This window comes from Xenopus tropicalis, chromosome 1 (genome assembly GCF_000004195.4).
Source record: "Xenopus tropicalis strain Nigerian chromosome 1, UCB_Xtro_10.0, whole genome shotgun sequence".
In the NCBI taxonomy this organism is placed as follows: Eukaryota; Metazoa; Chordata; class Amphibia; order Anura; family Pipidae; genus Xenopus; species Xenopus tropicalis.
The window spans coordinates 184,294,960-184,312,507 of NC_030677.2; the positions used below are offsets into that span (position 1 = coordinate 184,294,960).

General features: G+C 42.0%; 1 protein-coding gene across 1 annotated transcript in view; it reads left to right on the forward strand.

Annotated features, from left to right (window-relative positions):
- Positions 1 to 10,810: 10,810 nt before the first annotated feature.
- The window catches only part of polk (polymerase (DNA directed) kappa), a 59,100-nt gene continuing 52,362 nt past the window's right edge, over positions 10,811 to 17,548 (forward strand). The window contains exon 1 of the mRNA XM_012967421.3: positions 10,811 to 10,960. The gene's annotated coding sequence lies outside the window, so the exon portion shown is untranslated. The remainder of the gene's footprint in view (positions 10,961 to 17,548) is intronic.

Sequence of the window (17,548 nt, forward strand, 5' to 3'; positions counted from 1 at the left end):
ATAAACACATCTAAAGGGGTGGTTCACTTTTAAGTTAACCTTTAGTATGTTATAAAATGGCCTATTCCTAGCAACTTTGCAATTGGTCTTCCTAATTAATTTTTTTGAATAATTTGCCTTTCTCTTCTGCCTCTATACAGATTTCAAATGGGGGCCAAAAAATATTGCTCTGCGAGGCTACAATTTTATTATTATTATAATTTTGTATTACTTATTTTTCCAAGTAGGCCCCTTAACTATTCATATTCCCATCTCTTGTTTAAATCACTACCTGGTTGCTAGGGTAAATAAGACCCTAGCAACCAGATAGCTGCTGAAATACCAAATGGAGAGCTGCTGAACAAAAAGCTAAATAACTGAAAAACCATTAAAAATAAAAGTGAATTCGAATGCGAACTACCCCTTTAAGCTAACTGATCCCAAACACAAATGTTTGCAGATCCCCTAACAGAAGTGCGCGTATGAATACTTTTACTACTAATACTAAACATTTTAGGGTAAAAAAAAAAAGCACCCCCACCCGCACTTTTGTACAGTATCCCTGGGAGTCAGTGGGAACGGCAAGAGGTAGTTGGGAGGTTAACTTTTTACGTCAGCAGTGAATCCACTAAGTGTCACATTAGCCGTAGGTCAGTCTGTGTATGGGCCATATTTAGCCTCCCCTAGTATCATCCTGCAAAAAAAAATATATATATATATATTTATCTGTTGCAGGATGATGCTAGCTTACTTGCCCCCCCTTGGAAAATTTTCTGCGGACGCCCATGCTCATGGCATATAATGTGCTGGGTTTGTAAATACGGACTGCATCTCACTGTATATAATGGGGAGTCAGTACCCACTGCCTTTCTTGCTATAAAACTAACATAAACACATCTAAAGGGGTGGTTCACTTTTAAGTTAACCTTTAGTATGTTATAAAATGGCCTATTCCTAGCAACTTTGCAATTTGTCTTCCTAATTAATTTTTTTGAATAATTTGCCTTTCTCTTCTGCCTCTATACAGATTTCAAATGGGGGCCAAAAAATATTGCTCTGCGAGGCTACAATTTTATTATTATTATAATTTTGTATTACTTATTTTTCCAAGTAGGCCCCTTAACTATTCATATTCCCATCTCTTGTTTAAATCACTACCTGGTTGCTAGGGTAAATAAGACCCTAGCAACCAGATAGCTGCTGAAATACCAAATGGAGAGCTGCTGAACAAAAAGCTAAATAACTGAAAAACCATTAAAAATAAAAGTGAATTCGAATGCGAACTACCCCTTTAAGCTAACTGATCCCAAACACAAATGTTTGCAGATCCCCTAACAGAAGTGCGCGTATGAATACTTTTACTACTAATACTAAACATTTTAGGGTAAAAAAAAAAAGCACCCCCACCCGCACTTTTGTACAGTATCCCTGGGAGTCAGTGGGAACGGCAAGAGGTAGTTGGGAGGTTAACTTTTTACGTCAGCAGTGAATCCACTAAGTGTCACATTAGCCGTAGGTCAGTCTGTGTATGGGCCATATTTAGCCTCCCCTAGTATCATCCTGCAAAAAAAAATATATATATATATATTTATCTGTTGCAGGATGATGCTAGCTTACTTGCCCCCCCTTGGAAAATTTTCTGCGGACGCCCATGCAGCCAAATAGGGGTTACAAAAATGTCATAAATCCATTTTCAATTTGTGTTCACCTAGAAGAAAAGGGACAGGTCCATATTTATACACAGGCAACAGAGGCCCGTGTGCTGGGTACCCGAGGGTGGCCCGATGTTACCTATATATATAAAAAGCTTTTAGAAAATAAGATTACCCTCAGATGTTCTCTAAGGGGGTGACGAGTAGGAGGTCCAGATTGGGGCAGTGCTGGACAGAAATATATCTCTGACTAGGGATGAGACTGTAATAGGCATTTATCAGTGCCTGTAGAAGGGAATCCAGCAAAGCAAGTGGTGCTGCACAAATTTATCAATGCTACAGACACAAGTGCTGAAGTGCTAAAGGACACAAACCTGCCCCCTATAGAATCCATACAGGACCTTGGCTGTAGCAGGTGCAAGCGTGCATTAGATTTAGGTGCATACAGTAGCATAATTTCTATGCAGCAGATTCCCCTTGGTGGCCTGGAACCAGTAGGTACCTGTATCAAACCCCAGCCCCCTCTATATCTGCACCTGTGCAATCACCACATTCCATTTTGCCTTCTCAATGCATGTTCAACTTTCCTAATTAATTTTTCACTTTTCTTACTGATATATTCTGTTGTACTTTGTGAGATGTTAAAAAATTAATAAATAAAACACTAAAATATTCTTGTGCAAGGTTCAAAATCCAACTCACAGAAACCCAGGAATTAAGTACAGAAGTCCACAGTTTTCAATTTCTGAATGCTGCACAAGCTAGGGGGCATTTCAGGTGATTGCAAAACACAGGCAGCACTGTACATAAAATAAGTGCAACTCTTTGCTCTTCATTCTAACAGTACAAAGAATTACACTTCAGGGTGCACCACTTAGGTCAAGGTACAAAGTGCATAAAAGAGGGTGATTTTTGTGCCTGTTTTTCATTTTTCTCCTTGTCCCCTTTGGTAATGAACCATATTGTATCTGACAAAAGTTAAGGTAGCTATCTGCTCATTTTCACCAAAATGCCTACCTAAGGTGGGTGATATATTATTAAAGACAAATAGAAAATAATTTTTAAAAGTAAGAATTATTTGCATATAATGAACTCTATGATAGATGGTCTTCCTATAATTTAGAGCGTTCTGGATAATAGGTGTTTGGTTAAGGGATGCCATACCTGTATGTATGTATGTATGTATAACTTTATTTATAAAGCGCTACAAGGGTACGCAGCGCTGTACAGTCTTACAGAATACAAAATTACACACAGGGAGGACAAGTGATATAATAAATAAATACAATAAATACATATATGTATATATATATATATATATAAGTGCCATGTGGTATGAGACACAGTAGGAAGGAGGAGGAGTTAGAATTTATGTATCTAACATATATTCACTTTATGGTTTTACTGACCCTTCATATGATATCTAAAGTTAAAAATTTTATTTAAACTGGTATAGGTGATAAAGTTTGTTTGTTGTAGTATTAGTATTTTCAAAAAAAGTAGCTGATCAGCATATTAGGTTTTATGCATTGGGACTTAATTTTACTTGCTAGTATCTATTTTGCAGCACCATCAGATCCCTCTTTAACTCCTTTTTTAATCAGTGTTTGTATGTAATGTGAATGTATGTTTGATGCATAAATCCTTTTACTGTAAAGTGCTGTGGAATATGTTGACATATTATAGATATGTTATAAATAATATCCAAAAAAATAATTTTTTGAAGATTTGTTGAAGATAATTATTTTGACCACACGTAGTAGTGTTTCTCTTGCAAGGGCATTATCTTTGCTCTGGTAATCTAATTAAATTTCCCCATTTGCTCTGTTTAGTTAAAGAAGTAACAAAACTACAGATTTTTCATTAATAAAACAATAGCAAAAAGTATGATCAGCACAAACCGTATTTACTGAACTCTTGTTGAACAAGGGGGTACACTGCCCTTTTAATAAGGCAAAAGAAGCATGCAAGCAATTGTTCCATCCACTATATTTCTGGAATAAATGATGTCTCTACACAAACATGTTACCTTAAAGATGAAAATGTCCATTTTTTTTTGCCAGAAATGCATCTATTTTTGTGCAGGGAGCACTGTTGCTTTCTCTACACTAGCATATAAACTCCCTTGCCCATGTATGCAAACTGTAGGTAAGCACTAAGGGCTGCATTGGTTCAGCTGCCTCACACAGCAAACCTAGATGCACCTCTGGCTACACTAGCCAACTATTTATTTGGATATATAAATGCAGGGCTGCCATCAGGGGAAATCAAGGTCCTGGTCAAATTTTGACCCGAAAGAGTCTGGCCAAATAGTACAGACTTACATAACTTGCAAATCACCAAATGAGGAGGTACACTTCTTCCCCCCTCATTTCTGCCACTGAATTTAACTACAAGTTTCAAGAGGCAGATCTTGTTCTTTATGAGCTATTAACTTTTCATTACTGGATGACTAGTAATTGGGCCTAGAAGTCGTGCCAAGGAGACACGTGCTGAGAAGATGAGCACCAGGAGAGGGTATTCAGGTAATTGGAAGCGGAGCTTACCTTGTGCACCATCAACCTTAAAGGAGACATATTGGATAAATGGGAAAACAGCTAATTTTGTAGGCAATTATGAATAATATACGGTGTGTAATAAAAGCAGGCTTACCGGCGCGACGGGGACGCCCGCCGCGCCGCCATCGGCGGGGACGCCCGCCACGCTGCCCTTCCCTGGTGCCGGCTACTTCCTAGTGCGCGCCGCGCGCGCACCGCAGTGGTTTATAGGCGCATTCGCGTTGACGTTATGACGTCAGCGCGCAATGGCGCGAAGTTTGAATATTTAAAGGGCTTCTGTTTACTTTTTCATTGCCCGTGATAGGATTTTGATCCTGGTGCTTTCCTGAGCCTTGTGCATTTCGTTCCTGTGTCCTGCTTGTTGCCTTCCTGTGTTTTTGACCCGGCTTGCTCCTGACTATTCTGATAATCCATTTCTGACCTCGGCTTGTACTTTGACTCCGATTTCGTCTCGTCCTGCTGTTTTGATTATCCGGTTTGACCCTTGCCTGTCTGACGATCCTTCTTACTGCCTGCCCCGACCCAGCCTGCCTGACTACGAACTTGCCTCATCCTTTTGTACCGTGATCTTCGGCCTAATTGACTTTAACTACAGTCGTGCCCCTTTGCTTGCCAGAACTCCTGCCTTGTTTCTCTCGTTAAGTCCAGGTGGCATCTGAGTAGCTGAGGGCTCCTCCCGAAGCCAAAGGCGGTCACAATACTGGTGAAGCCGAGCCGAGACAAGGGAACTTGGCATCTGTTCTGGTTTAGGGTGCCGACCGTGACATTATCACGGGCCATGGAGGACCAAGATCACGTTGAGTCCGCTGCTGCTCCTCCCACTCCATCTACTACTACCGAAGCGCTTCTTACTGCCCTGCTACAGCGCTTGGAGGATCAGAAACAAAAGCAAAATTATCTCCTGCAGGGTTTTCACAACTTAACCCGCCAGCTGGAGACCCCGCAAGCTTCACAGCAGCAGCCAATTCCTAGTCCTTCCCCTCCTGTGGGTTCGTTCGTTTTGGGGGGTAATACTTGCAGGCCCCAAGAGCCCAAAATTGCATTTCCAGAGAAATTCTCTGGGGACAGGTCCAAATTTTTCGTCTTCAAAGAAGCATGTAAATTGTATCTTAGCTTTTTCCCTCATTCTTTCCCTTCTGGTGTGGAAAAAGTAAAATTCGTTATGACCCTCCTAGTGGGGGATCCCCAAGTTTGGGCTCTTAGACTGCCTCCCTCTGATCCTGCCCGTTTTTCCCTTGATGTATTCTTTGATACGATGGCAGTTCTTTACGATGACCCAGATCGTGCATCATCAGCCGATTCGGCGATTCGTAAACTGCGCCAAGGGAGACGGGAGGTAGAGGTATATTGCACAGAATTCCGCCGGTGGGCGGGAGAGACTGAGTGGAACGATGCGGCCCTGTGCAGTCAGTTCCGTGTCGGGCTATCTGACTCCATTAAAGATAGCCTGGTGAATTACCCCTTGTCGTCCAGTCTAGATGATCTCATGTCCCTAGTCATCCAGATTGATAGGAGGCAGAGGGAGAGAAGGAGTGAGAGGGGTCATGCTAATTTTTCTGGGGTTACTCATGTGAAACCAGATTTTGGGGCCAATGCTAATTCGTCTGCTTCCTCTGTGTCTCCTTCTCAGGAAGAACCTATGCAAATGGGCTTATTCCATCTCTCTCCCGAGGAGAAGAGTCGCAGACGGTCCCTTGGGCTATGTATATATTGTGGAGATAAGGGTCATATTCTCAAACACTGCGCTAAGAGGCCGGGAAATGCCCCAGCCTAAATGAAGAGGGGGAGCTTCATTTGGGTGCAGGCGTATCCTCTCCCCAATTAGCCTCTAAAGTTTTGTTACCAGTCAAACTGAACTGGCCTTCGGGCTCTATAAACTTGTCCGCTTTTGTGGATTCTGGGGCTGAGGGTAATTTTTTAGATGCCACATTCGCAGCCAGTCATGGCATCCCGGTGGTCCCTCTGGAGGTTCCCATGAGACTTTTAGCGGTGGACAAGAGGCCTCTAGGTTCTGGGGTGGTAAATAAGAAAACCATCTTCTTATCTTTATGTGTTAATGATTTTCATAGTGAGGAGGTAACCCTTTTTCTCATTGAAGGTGCCTCTTCTCCTCTCATTTTGGGGTTACCCTGGCTCCAGGCTCACAACCCCCTAATTAACTGGGTTACAGGGGAGGTCACTCAATGGGGTGATAATTGTAGGGGTGTTTGTATTCCTCCTGTTATTGCGACCACCTCACTTGAGGGTTTACCTGCAGCCTATTCGGCTTTTTCTGATGTTTTTTCCAAAAAAGCTGCCGAGACCTTACCTCCACACAGACAGTATGACTGTCCCATTGATCTGATTCCAGGTGCCTCTCTTCCTCGGGGTCGCACATATCCTCTTTCTCTACCTGAATCTCAGTCTATGAAGGAATATATCCAGGAAAACCTCGAAAGGGGTTTTATCCGGTCCTCTAGTTCTCCTGCAGGGGCGGGTTTTTTCTTTGTGGGTAAGAAGGATGGTAGTCTTCGTCCTTGTATTGATTACAGAGGTTTAAATAAGGTCACTGTAAAAAACCGATATCCCCTTCCTCTAATTTCCGAGTTGTTCGATCAGGTCAAGGGGGCCAAAGTCTATACCAAGCTCGATCTGAGAGGGGCATACAATCTCATTCGTATTAGAGAAGGGGATGAGTGGAAAACTGCATTTAACACCAGGGACGGTCACTACGAATATTTAGTAATGCCCTTTGGGCTCTGTAACGCTCCAGCAGTTTTTCAGGAATTTGTCAATGACATTTTCCGTGATTTACTGGGGGTATTCGTAGTAGTCTACCTTGACGATATCCTTATTTTCTCTTCTAATCTCAAGGAACACCGTAACCATGTTTGTGAAGTCTTAAAGAGGCTAAGGGAAAATAACCTGTATGCAAAACTAGAAAAATGTACCTTTGAAGTCTCGTCGGTTCAGTTTTTGTGGTTTATTATTTCCAGTAAAGGTCTAGAAATGGACCCTGGTAAGGTAAAAGCGGTACTGGAGTGGGCACAACCTCTCTCATTACGTGCAATACAAAGGTTTCTTGGTTTTGCCAATTATTATCGTCAATTTATTAAGAATTTTTCTCTTATTGTAGCCCCCATCACGAATCTAACTAAGAAGGGCGCTGATCCCAGCATGTGGTCTCCTGAGGCGGTACAAGCTTTCGAAACCCTCAAAAGAAAATTCAGCTCTGCCTCTTTTCTTAAATACCCTGATTCTGCACTCCCCTTCATTGTAGAAGTAGACGCCTCTGAAGTAGGAACTGGGGCAGTTCTTTCTCAAAGACACCCGATAACCAACAAATTGCATCCCTGTGCCTTTTTTTCTAAAAAATTTTTGCCCGCAGAGGTAAATTACGATATTGGGAACAGGGAGTTGTTGGCCGTTAAGTTGGCCTTTGAGGAATGGCGCCACCTGCTAGAAGGTGCCAAGCATCCAGTGACGGTCTATACCGATCATAAAAATTTACTTTATGTTGAGTCTGCTAAACGCTTGAACCCAAGACAAGCCAGGTGGGCTTTATTCTTTTCAAGGTTCAATTTTTCCCTAACTTTCAGGCCGGGTTCAAAAAATATCAAGGCAGATGCACTCTCTAGGAGTTTCAATTCTGTTTCCTCTGACGCTAGTGAGTGTACTCCCATCATTCCCAGGGAAATTATTGTTGCAAGCCTGGGGTCCGATCTTTCCTCCTTATTGTCTCCCTTACAATCTTCTGCTCCTGTTGAAACCCCATCAGGTAAATGGTTTGTCCCTGAAGAACTTAGGGAACAAGTATTAAGAGAGGTTCATGATTCAAAAGCAGCAGGCCATCCAGGTGTTGCAAAAACCATTTCTTTGTTGTCCCGTCATGTTTGGTGGCCATCATGTAAACAGGATGCTAAGATTTTTGTTAATTCTTGTCCAGTCTGCCAAAGGTCTAAGATGTGTCATCTGCGATCCCAGGGTCTGTTAAACCCCTTACCCATTCCGGAGAAACCATGGTCTCATATTTCCATGGACTTTATTGTGGAATTACCCCCTTCGCAGGGTAAAACGGTGATTTGGGTAGTGGTCGATAGGTTCAGTAAGATGGCTCATTTTATTGCTCTTCCACAACTCCCTTCTGCTAAAACACTAGCGGACCTGTTCATTACTCACATTTTTAAGTTTCATGGGTTTCCTGAAAACATTGTTTCTGACAGGGGGGTTCAGTTTATTTCAAAATTTTGGCGTGCTTTCTGTTCATTGGTTGGTACTGAATTGTCTTTTTCATCTGCCTATCACCCTCAAACTAACGGTCAAACTGAAAGGGTTAACCAGTCCCTTGAACAGTATCTCAGATGCTATGTATCCGATAACCAGTCCACTTGGTCTGAACTGCTTCCCTGGGCAGAATTCGCATATAATAATGCTACCCATTCCTCCTCAGGGAGGTCTCCGTTTTTTGTCGTTTATGGCTTGCACCCCAAAGCATTTTCTTTTTCCGGTTCTAATTCTCCTGTACCTTCTGCCAATTCCTCCGTCTTAAAATTTTCTGAGATATGGTCAATAGTTCATGACTCGTTGTCTGCAGCCTCTCTAGCCCAGAAAAAAGCCGCTGACAAATCCCGTAGGGAGGCTCCCCAGTACAAGGTGGGGGATTTAGTGTGGTTATCAACCAAGAACATTAAGTTGAAGGTTCCCTCTCCCAAACTGGGTCCCAGGTTCATTGGTCCATATCCCATCATTTCAATAATTAACCCATCTTCTGTCCGTCTTCAATTACCTCCTAATTTCAGGATTGCTAATACCTTTCATGTTTCTCTTTTAAAACCTGCTTCTAATACTCGTTGTCTGTCCGTTCCTCCCCCAGTGTTGGTTGAAGGTCAGCCCGAGTATGAAATCCAGGAGTTCCTCGACTCCCGCCTGGTGAGAGGTAAGTTGCAATATCTCACCAGGTGGAAAGGCTTTGGCCCTGAGGAGAACTCTTGGGTCTCAGTTGAGGACATCAAGGCTGATCGCCTCAGGAAACAGTTTCATTCAAGGTTTCCTGGGAAACCTAGGGGTCCAGTGGCCCCTCCTAGAGAGGGGGGTAATGTAATAAAAGCAGGCTTACCGGCGCGACGGGGACGCCCGCCGCGCTGCCATCGGCGGGGACGCCCGCCACGCTGCCCTTCCCTGGTGCCGGCTACTTCCTAGTGCGCGCCGCGCGCGCACCGCAGTGGTTTATAGGCGCATTCGCGCTGACGTCATAACGCAATGGCGCGAAGTTTGAATATTTAAAGGGCTTCTGTTTACTTTTTCATTGCCCGTGATAGGATTTTGATCCTGGTGCTTTCCTGAGCCTTGTGCATTTCGTTCCTGTGTCCTGCTTGTTGCCTTCCTGTGTTTTTGACCCGGCTTGCTCCTGACTATTCTGATAATCCATTTCTGACCTCGGCTTGTACTTTGACTCCGATTTCGTCTCGTCCTGCTGTTTTGATTATCCGGTTTGACCCTTGCCTGTCTGACGATCCTTCTTACTGCCTGCCCCGACCCAGCCTGCCTGACTACGAACTTGCCTCATCCTTTTGTACCGTGATCTTCGGCCTAATTGACTTTAACTACAGTCGTGCCCCTTTGCTTGCCAGAACTCCTGCCTTGTTTCTCTCGTTAAGTCCAGGTGGCATCTGAGTAGCTGAGGGCTCCTCCCGAAGCCAAAGGCGGTCACAATACTGGTGAAGCCGAGACAAGGGAACTTGGCATCTGTTCTGGTTTAGGGTGCCGACCGTGACACGGTGCTGTTTTCCCTTTGTTCTAAAAATTAATCCTCTCTGTAAAAATGGCCCCTTTATTGGAGCTCCCTATAGATCGTATCACTTCTCTATCCAGTGTGAAATGAAGAGTGGGTGTGTCCTAACGGTCCCTGCCAGAAGCAAAGTAGGAGGGGGAGAGCCAATCACAGCCCTGCAGTCACACAAGCACAGCCAGACTTCAGTTCCCTATCAGGTCAGCCTAGCTGCTGATTGGTTCCTATCCTACAGTGCAGTGTACTGAGGGCCCCGGCTCCCTTGCACATTCAGAGAATTCAGCCAGCAGGAAGTGGAACAGATGGGCGGGACTAGTGGGGTTTTGGTGGAATTTCTCAATAAATCAGTCAGAAAAACAACTTTTTAAAGCACATTCCTTCTATATCTGGAGGAGTATAATTCACTGGTACATTCATAATTTTTATAGGATATGTCTCCTTTAAGCCCAGCACTGCAGACAAATAACTTGTAAGGAGCCCCAAGATTTTTGATAGAGGCTTTGTCTAGCATTGCCATTTCCCTTATTTCTTTTTTTATAATTTCCCATATGTTAATACAAATAATCCTTGTTTCTATTTGTTTACATTTATTGTGAAGTGCTGCATTATTTGCTGGCACATTATAATTAACTGATGATGATGATGATAATAATTCTTCACATTTGACAGATTTACTTTTTTGCTTGTAAAAATATAAAAGTATCTTGTATTTGCATGCAACTGACAGCTTATGCTGTAGCACACTTTATTTTTCTGCTTTGAGCACCAAATGCCAACTTCACTCAGGTATCATTGCGTTTAAATTCACTTTGTTTGCGAAGTAGGGTTGATAGGTATTCCCTCCACAAAGATGGCGGAACTGGCTTCTCCGAGTTAGAACCAAGTTCCAGGAAGTAGAGAGGGGCCGGCTGTAGCCGACTGAGGAAGACGGAACGTTGCTTGAATGGAGGAGGGAAAAAGAAAGTGAGATTATTTTCTGTCTATTGAGGCTTGAGCCATAGTTGGTAAGTGAAAGAAATGAAAGGGCCTCACACAGGATTTGAAAGCTCACATTTGGTGAGCAGAAGCGCTGCCTGTGTGAGTGGAAATGCTTTCAATGATTTCTGCACAAGTGACAGCTGCATGATGTGACATGTCTGTACTTGCTCCTGCTGTTTACATGTATATGAGTTTTTCTGTGTTTAGTGGAACCCGGTTTTGAATGCAGTGGCAGTGTTATTTTATTTGCTTTGAGGCGGGTTGGTCTGTACATTCATTTGCAAGAAAAGGTTTGAATTATATAAATTGATTGTACATACATGTTCACATAATACAGACATTAAGTCCTCTGGTTGCTAGTCTTTTTTCACTGTGTATAAATATCTTTTATGATGTACCAGGGAAATATGAAAAAAAAAAAATTACATATATAGCATTATAATATAAAGCATATAATATAAAGCATTATGCTATAAAGTCATACAATCAACTCAGCAATCCCCCTTGATTGAATGCCACTAATCTGTTTGTGCAGCCATAAGAGCAGCGTGCTAATATTGACTGAAATTTTTTTACACATTAACACAATTTACAAAAGGTATATGCTTCTTGGAATTTTGGGGTAAAAACATGATAATTAGCATCCAAAAAGTACCCTTAAAGGAGAAGGAAAGGCTAAGTCACTTGGGGGTGCCATAATGTTAGGCACCCCATTGACTTTAATCGCATACCTTTTACCCCGGGCTGGTGCCCCTGTTAGGAGAAAACAGCACCAGCCCGGGGTACCTGCACTGAGCACTTCCTTCTTCCGTGTTCACTCTGCCGTCAAAGTCCCTGGACCGGCGCCTGTGTATTAGAGTGAAAAGCTGACTTTGTTGTTAAAATTTTGCTAAACTACGCATGCGCACGAACAAGGAAAAAGGAAGCGCTCTCAGCTACCCCGGGGTAAAAGGTAAGCGATTAAAGTCACTTGGGGGTGCCTAACATTTTGGCACCCCCAAGTGACTTAGCCTTTCCTTCTTCTTTAACACCATGGGGTCCATTTATCAATGTACGATTAAAAGAAGTTTTAGAACTGTGTCTATTTTCTGCGATTTTTTTCATTATCTGCTTTTTCGTGCTTTGCGACAATTTGTGCAACATAATCGTATTTGTCGCAAAGCGTTCGAAAGTTTTGGATTCATTAAAGCTTCAGTATTGTAACTTTCCTTGGGCCAGGTTGGAGCTGCAGAGTGCCATTGAGCCCTATGGGAGGCTTTCCTTGGGCCGGGTTGGAGCTGCAGAGTGCCACTGAGCCCTATGGGAGACTTTCCTTGGGCCGGGTTGGAGCTGCAGAGTGCCATTGAGCCCTATGGGAGACTTTCCTTGGGCCAGGTTGGAGCTGCAGAGTGCCATTGAGCCCTATGGGAGGCTTTCCTTGGGCCGGGTTGGAGCTGCAGAGTGCCATTGAGCCCTATGGGAGGCTTTCCTTGGGCCGGGTTGGAGCTGCAGAGTGCCATTGAGCCCTATGGGAGGCTTTCCTTGGGCCGGGTTGGAGCTGCAGAGTGCCATTGAGCCCTATGGGAGACTTTCCTTGGGCCGGGTTGGAGCTGCAGAGTGCCATTGAGCCCTATGGGAGACTTTCCTTGGGCCAGGTTGGAGCTGCAGAGTGCCATTGAGCCCTATGGGAGGCTTTCCTTGGGCCGGGTTGGAGCTGCAGAGTGCCATTGAGCCCTATGGGAGACTTTCCTTGGGCCGGGTTGGAGCTGCAGAGTGCCATTCAGCCCTATGGGAGACTTTCCTTGGGCCAGGTTGGAGATGCAGAGTGCCATTGAGCCCTATGGGAGGCTTTCCTTGGGCCAGGTTGGAGCTGCAGAGTGTCATTGAGTCCTATGGGAGGTTTCCAAAAACATGCACAGAAGGTTCAGTCAGAAAGTTTATTTGCGCCTTTTTACGATCGTTCGGATACGAAAATTTCAGAACTGTCGGATCGCACCATGATATTTTTGTACGACCACAATGCAATCTGAAATTTTCATATCTAATACAAAATTTTTGCTGCCCGAAATTCGGACTTTGATAAATCAGCCCCCATGTGTTGCATTAACAAGTGTGCTTTGTCATAACTTGTAAGGAATGAAGAGAGATAAAAGTAGGATGCACCAAATACAGGACAAGAGTTAGGTGATTTGCAGAATTTTAAGTATTCAGCCCTATATGATTATGAACCCTCGTGAGTCATGTGACACAATTAATGCCATTTTTTCAATTTGAATAAACAAATTATGGTTCCGAAGTGCTTTGTACAAGATTTATTGAAATTTGATGAATTCTGTGCCCAATAGAAAAGTGGTCACTGTATCCACAGTCACAAGGCATGATAGAAAGGTTAAAAAGAGCTTTTAGAAAGATGTCCACACAAATCTGTGTTTGTTTTTGCATAATTAAAAAAACGTAATTCTAAACAAATTTCCAATATATGTTACTTACAAATACTTGGTGATTTCAAGATATCTGTATGTGTAATTATTTTTATGTTTTTTAAATAATTTAGCTTTTTGTTCAACAGCTCTCTGGTTTGTAACTGGTTGTTAGGGTCCAATATAACTTAGTAACCAGGCAGTGGCTTGAATGAAAGACTGAAATATAAATAGTAGGGCGACTGAAGAGATCGGTAAGTAATAAAAATTAACAGTAACAATACAGTTGTAGCCTCACAGAGCCATAGTATTTTTGGCTGCAAGTAACCCCCATTTGAAAGCTAGAAAAAGGAGGAAGAGGAAGGCAAATAACTCAAAAACTTACAAAAATGAAAAACGAATAGGCCATTCTGTAATGTGCTAAAAGTTAACATCAAGGTGAACCACCCCTGTAACTGCTTGTCTGATCACATAAAATGAAGCAGAAATCAGCTGCCTTCCATGCTTTGGTTATTTTACTTCTTCTTAGGTCTGTTAAGAGAAATTGCAAGTACAGGTATTGTGAAAATTAGTATTTTCTTTTTCTGAAATTTGGAAACATCTTTGCTGTTAATCTCAAGATAAATGTATCGTTTGCAGAATCTTTTAGGAAGAATGAATTTAATGGTCTTTTGTCTTTTTTCAATCTAGACTATGTTACTTTGTACGGAAGTAAAGAAAATAGCCATTACTTATTGAAAGGCATACAGTGTACATAGCCAGGAACACATTGGAGGGGGGTTTTATTCATGGAATGCTGTTTTATGTGTGGTGTACATTTGAATGCATTTTCCTTTCAACAATATCCAGACACTACAGAGGTGGCCATGCACAGGCCAATAAAACGTACCAAAAGTCAGGAGCTTATTGGCTTGTGTACAGACTCCTTCTGAAGGCTTGCCAAGCCAATGTGGCTGAGAATAGTATGGATATCTATTGGAGAGGTTTAAAAATATTGTAGGGTGGGGACCACATCAGCCTGTTGATGCAGTCCTTTCCCAATGAGTCAGCTTATCAGTCCAGTCCAGTGTGACCCTTCATACGGGTGGGCAAATTGGGCAAAGATCTGCTTGTTTGGTGATGCCAACAGGGCTTTGGAGTCGGTACATAAATCCTTCGACTCCGACCCCTCAGTTTATGGTACCTCTGTCTCCAGGTACCCAAAATTGTTCCATAGCACTGCTTGCCAAATGACCAGATTTATATATGTATAGGTGCCTTTAGGCTGGTGGTTTTATTTGCCCTTCTGAGGCTTTGCAGCAATGTTGCAGTAAATATGGCCATACATGAGTATATCTGCTTTTTACATGATCAGATCTGCTTATTGGGCAAATTTACTAAAATGTTGTGTTTTTATCTGAATGGTAGGTGGCAAAGAGTGGCATAGAACATTCAGTGAAACATTACTCTAATGTCATAATAGCATTTTTCTGTTGATGGAAACATGGCAGTTTGAAATACATTTAATGCTTAAATTGGGATGTACAAAGTGAGATAAGAAATGAATAATTATTATTTAGTTGCATTAAATTTCTTCCTTGTTTCTTCTTCCTTGTTGCCTGGTGCAAAGAGAAAATCCATAAACTGTTAAACTGATCTGGAGAATATCTAAAGCATAAAACAGTTTTTTTGCATAATGAAAGATAATGTGGCCTGTTAGTCTGACATCAGTAGTAGGAAAGCTTCTGGAAGGGGTAATAAGGGATAGGATAGTTGAATACATTGCAGTTCACAATACTATTAGTTTGTGCCAGCATGGTTTTATGCGTAACAGATCTTGCCAGACTAATTTAGTTGCCTTTTATGAGGAGGTGAGCAGGAACCTTGATGCTGGAATGGCAGTTGATGTCATCTACTTAGATTTTGCTAAAGCGTTTGATACAGTACCTCACAGAAGGTTAATGATCAAATTGAGGAATATTGGCCTAGAACATAATATTTGTAATTGGATAGAAAACTGGCTGAAGGATAGAGTACAAAGAGTGGTGGTAAATGGAACATTTTCTAATTGGGCCAGTGTGGTTAGTGGAGTACCGCAGGGGTCAGTCCTTGGTCCTTTGCTTTTTAACTTGTTTATTAATGACCTGGAGGTGGGCATAGACAGTACTGTTTCTATTTTTGCTGATGACACTAAATTGTGCAAAACTATAAGTTCCATGCAGGATGCTGCCGCTTTGCAGAGCGATTTGACAAAATTGGAAAACTGGGCAGCTAACTGGAAAATGAGGTTCAATGTTGACAAGTGCAAAGTTATGCACTTTGGTAGGAATAATATAAACGCAAACTATCTACTGAATGGTAGTGTGTTGGGGGTTTCCTTAATGGAGAAGGATCTAGGGGTTTTTGTAGATCACAAGTTGTCCAATTCCAGGCAGTGTCATTCTGTGGCTACTACAGCAAACAAAGTGCTGTCTTGTATAAAAAAGGGCATTGACTCAAGGGATGAGAACATATTTATGCCGCTTTATAGGTCCCTGGTAAGGCCTCACCTTGAGTATGCAGTGCAGTTTTGGGCTCCAGTCCTTAAGAAAGATATTAATGAACTGGAGAGAGTGCAGAGACGTGCAACTAAACTGGTAAAGGGGATGGAAGATTTAAGCTATGAGGTTAGACTGTCGAGGTTGGGATTGTTTTCTCTGGAAAAGAGGCGCTTGCGAGGGGACATGATTACTCTGTACAAGTACATTAGAGGGGATTATAGGCAGTTGGGGGATGTTCTTTTTTCCCATAAAAACAATCAGCGCACCAGAGGTCACCCCTATAGATTAGAGGAACAGAGCTTCCATTTGAAGCAGCGTAGGTGGTTTTTCACGGTGAGGGCAGTGAGGCTGTGGAATGCCCTTCCTTGTGATGTGGTAATGGCAGACTCTGTTAATGCCTTTAAGAGGGGCCTGGATGAGTTTTTGAACAAGCAGAATATCCAGGGCTATTGTGATACTAATATCTACAGTTAGTATTACTGGTTGTATGTATATAGTTTATGTATGTGAGTGTATAGATTGGTTAGTATAGGTTGTGTGCTGGGTTTACTCGGATGGGTTGAACTTGATGGACAATGGTCTTTTTTCAACCCTATGTAACTATGTAAATGTAATTCTAAGCAGCTTTCCAATATACAATCATTAAACATTTTCCTGTGGTTTTAAAGTTATTTGAAACAGCATTTGCTAATGAAAGCAGTGTCATACAATCCACTCTTCTCTTATTCCTGACTATTCATACTACAGGTATGGGACCTGTTATGCAGAATGCTTGGGTCCTGGGGTTTTCTGGATAAGGGAGTCTTTACACAAATTGGATCTCCATAACTTAAGTCTACTAAAAATCATACAAATGTTAAATAAACCCAATAGTGTTGTTTTGCCTCCAATAAGGACTGGTTATACCTTATTTGGGATCAAGTACAAGGTACAGGTATAGGACCCATTAGTAAGTCTACTAAAAAAAATCAATAAAACATTAATTAAACTCAATAAGATGTTTTTTTTATCCAAAAAGGATTAATTATATCTTAGTTGGGATCAATTACAAGGCACTGTTTTATTACTACAGAGACTGTAGTACTGTTTTATTTACAAATAACTTTAAAATAAGTTTCTTTTATTAAGGAAAGTAGGAAAGTTTAATTTCTCCTTTTATCAGCACTAGTAGTCTATGAAGATAGTTTGGGTGACTTTGTAACTGCATATGCACATGTGCCTCTTTATTTTCCATGTAGTCTGCTGTAGCCTGCCAGAACCCTTTGCCTCCTGAAAGCGGAGATGTGTTTACATTTCAATATTAAATAGGATACATGTTTTATCCTTCGTATTCTATGTTTTGGGAACGGATTTTCAGTTATATGATATGCTTAAAATATTGAATTTAGGTGAATTGGAAGGATGTAGTGGTATCAGTGCCCAGATCACTAGCATTTCATTTTGCAGGAAAAGCTTGCAGACGCTGTTCTTTCTATTGCTATTCCAAGAATAATCTTTTATTAGTAAGGCGTAGGGGAGGTGGGGCTCTGAGTTTAGTTACAGATGTTATCCTTTGAAAATACCCGCTTTGAAGAAAATAACTTGCCTGGGGTTTACAGAATGATTTTTTCAGAGTGCAGGATAGGCTTGGGTCCTGTAGGAGTTTGGGTACCTGCAGAAATCCCTCAATAAAGACAGCGTTGTGGGGGTAGGTTGT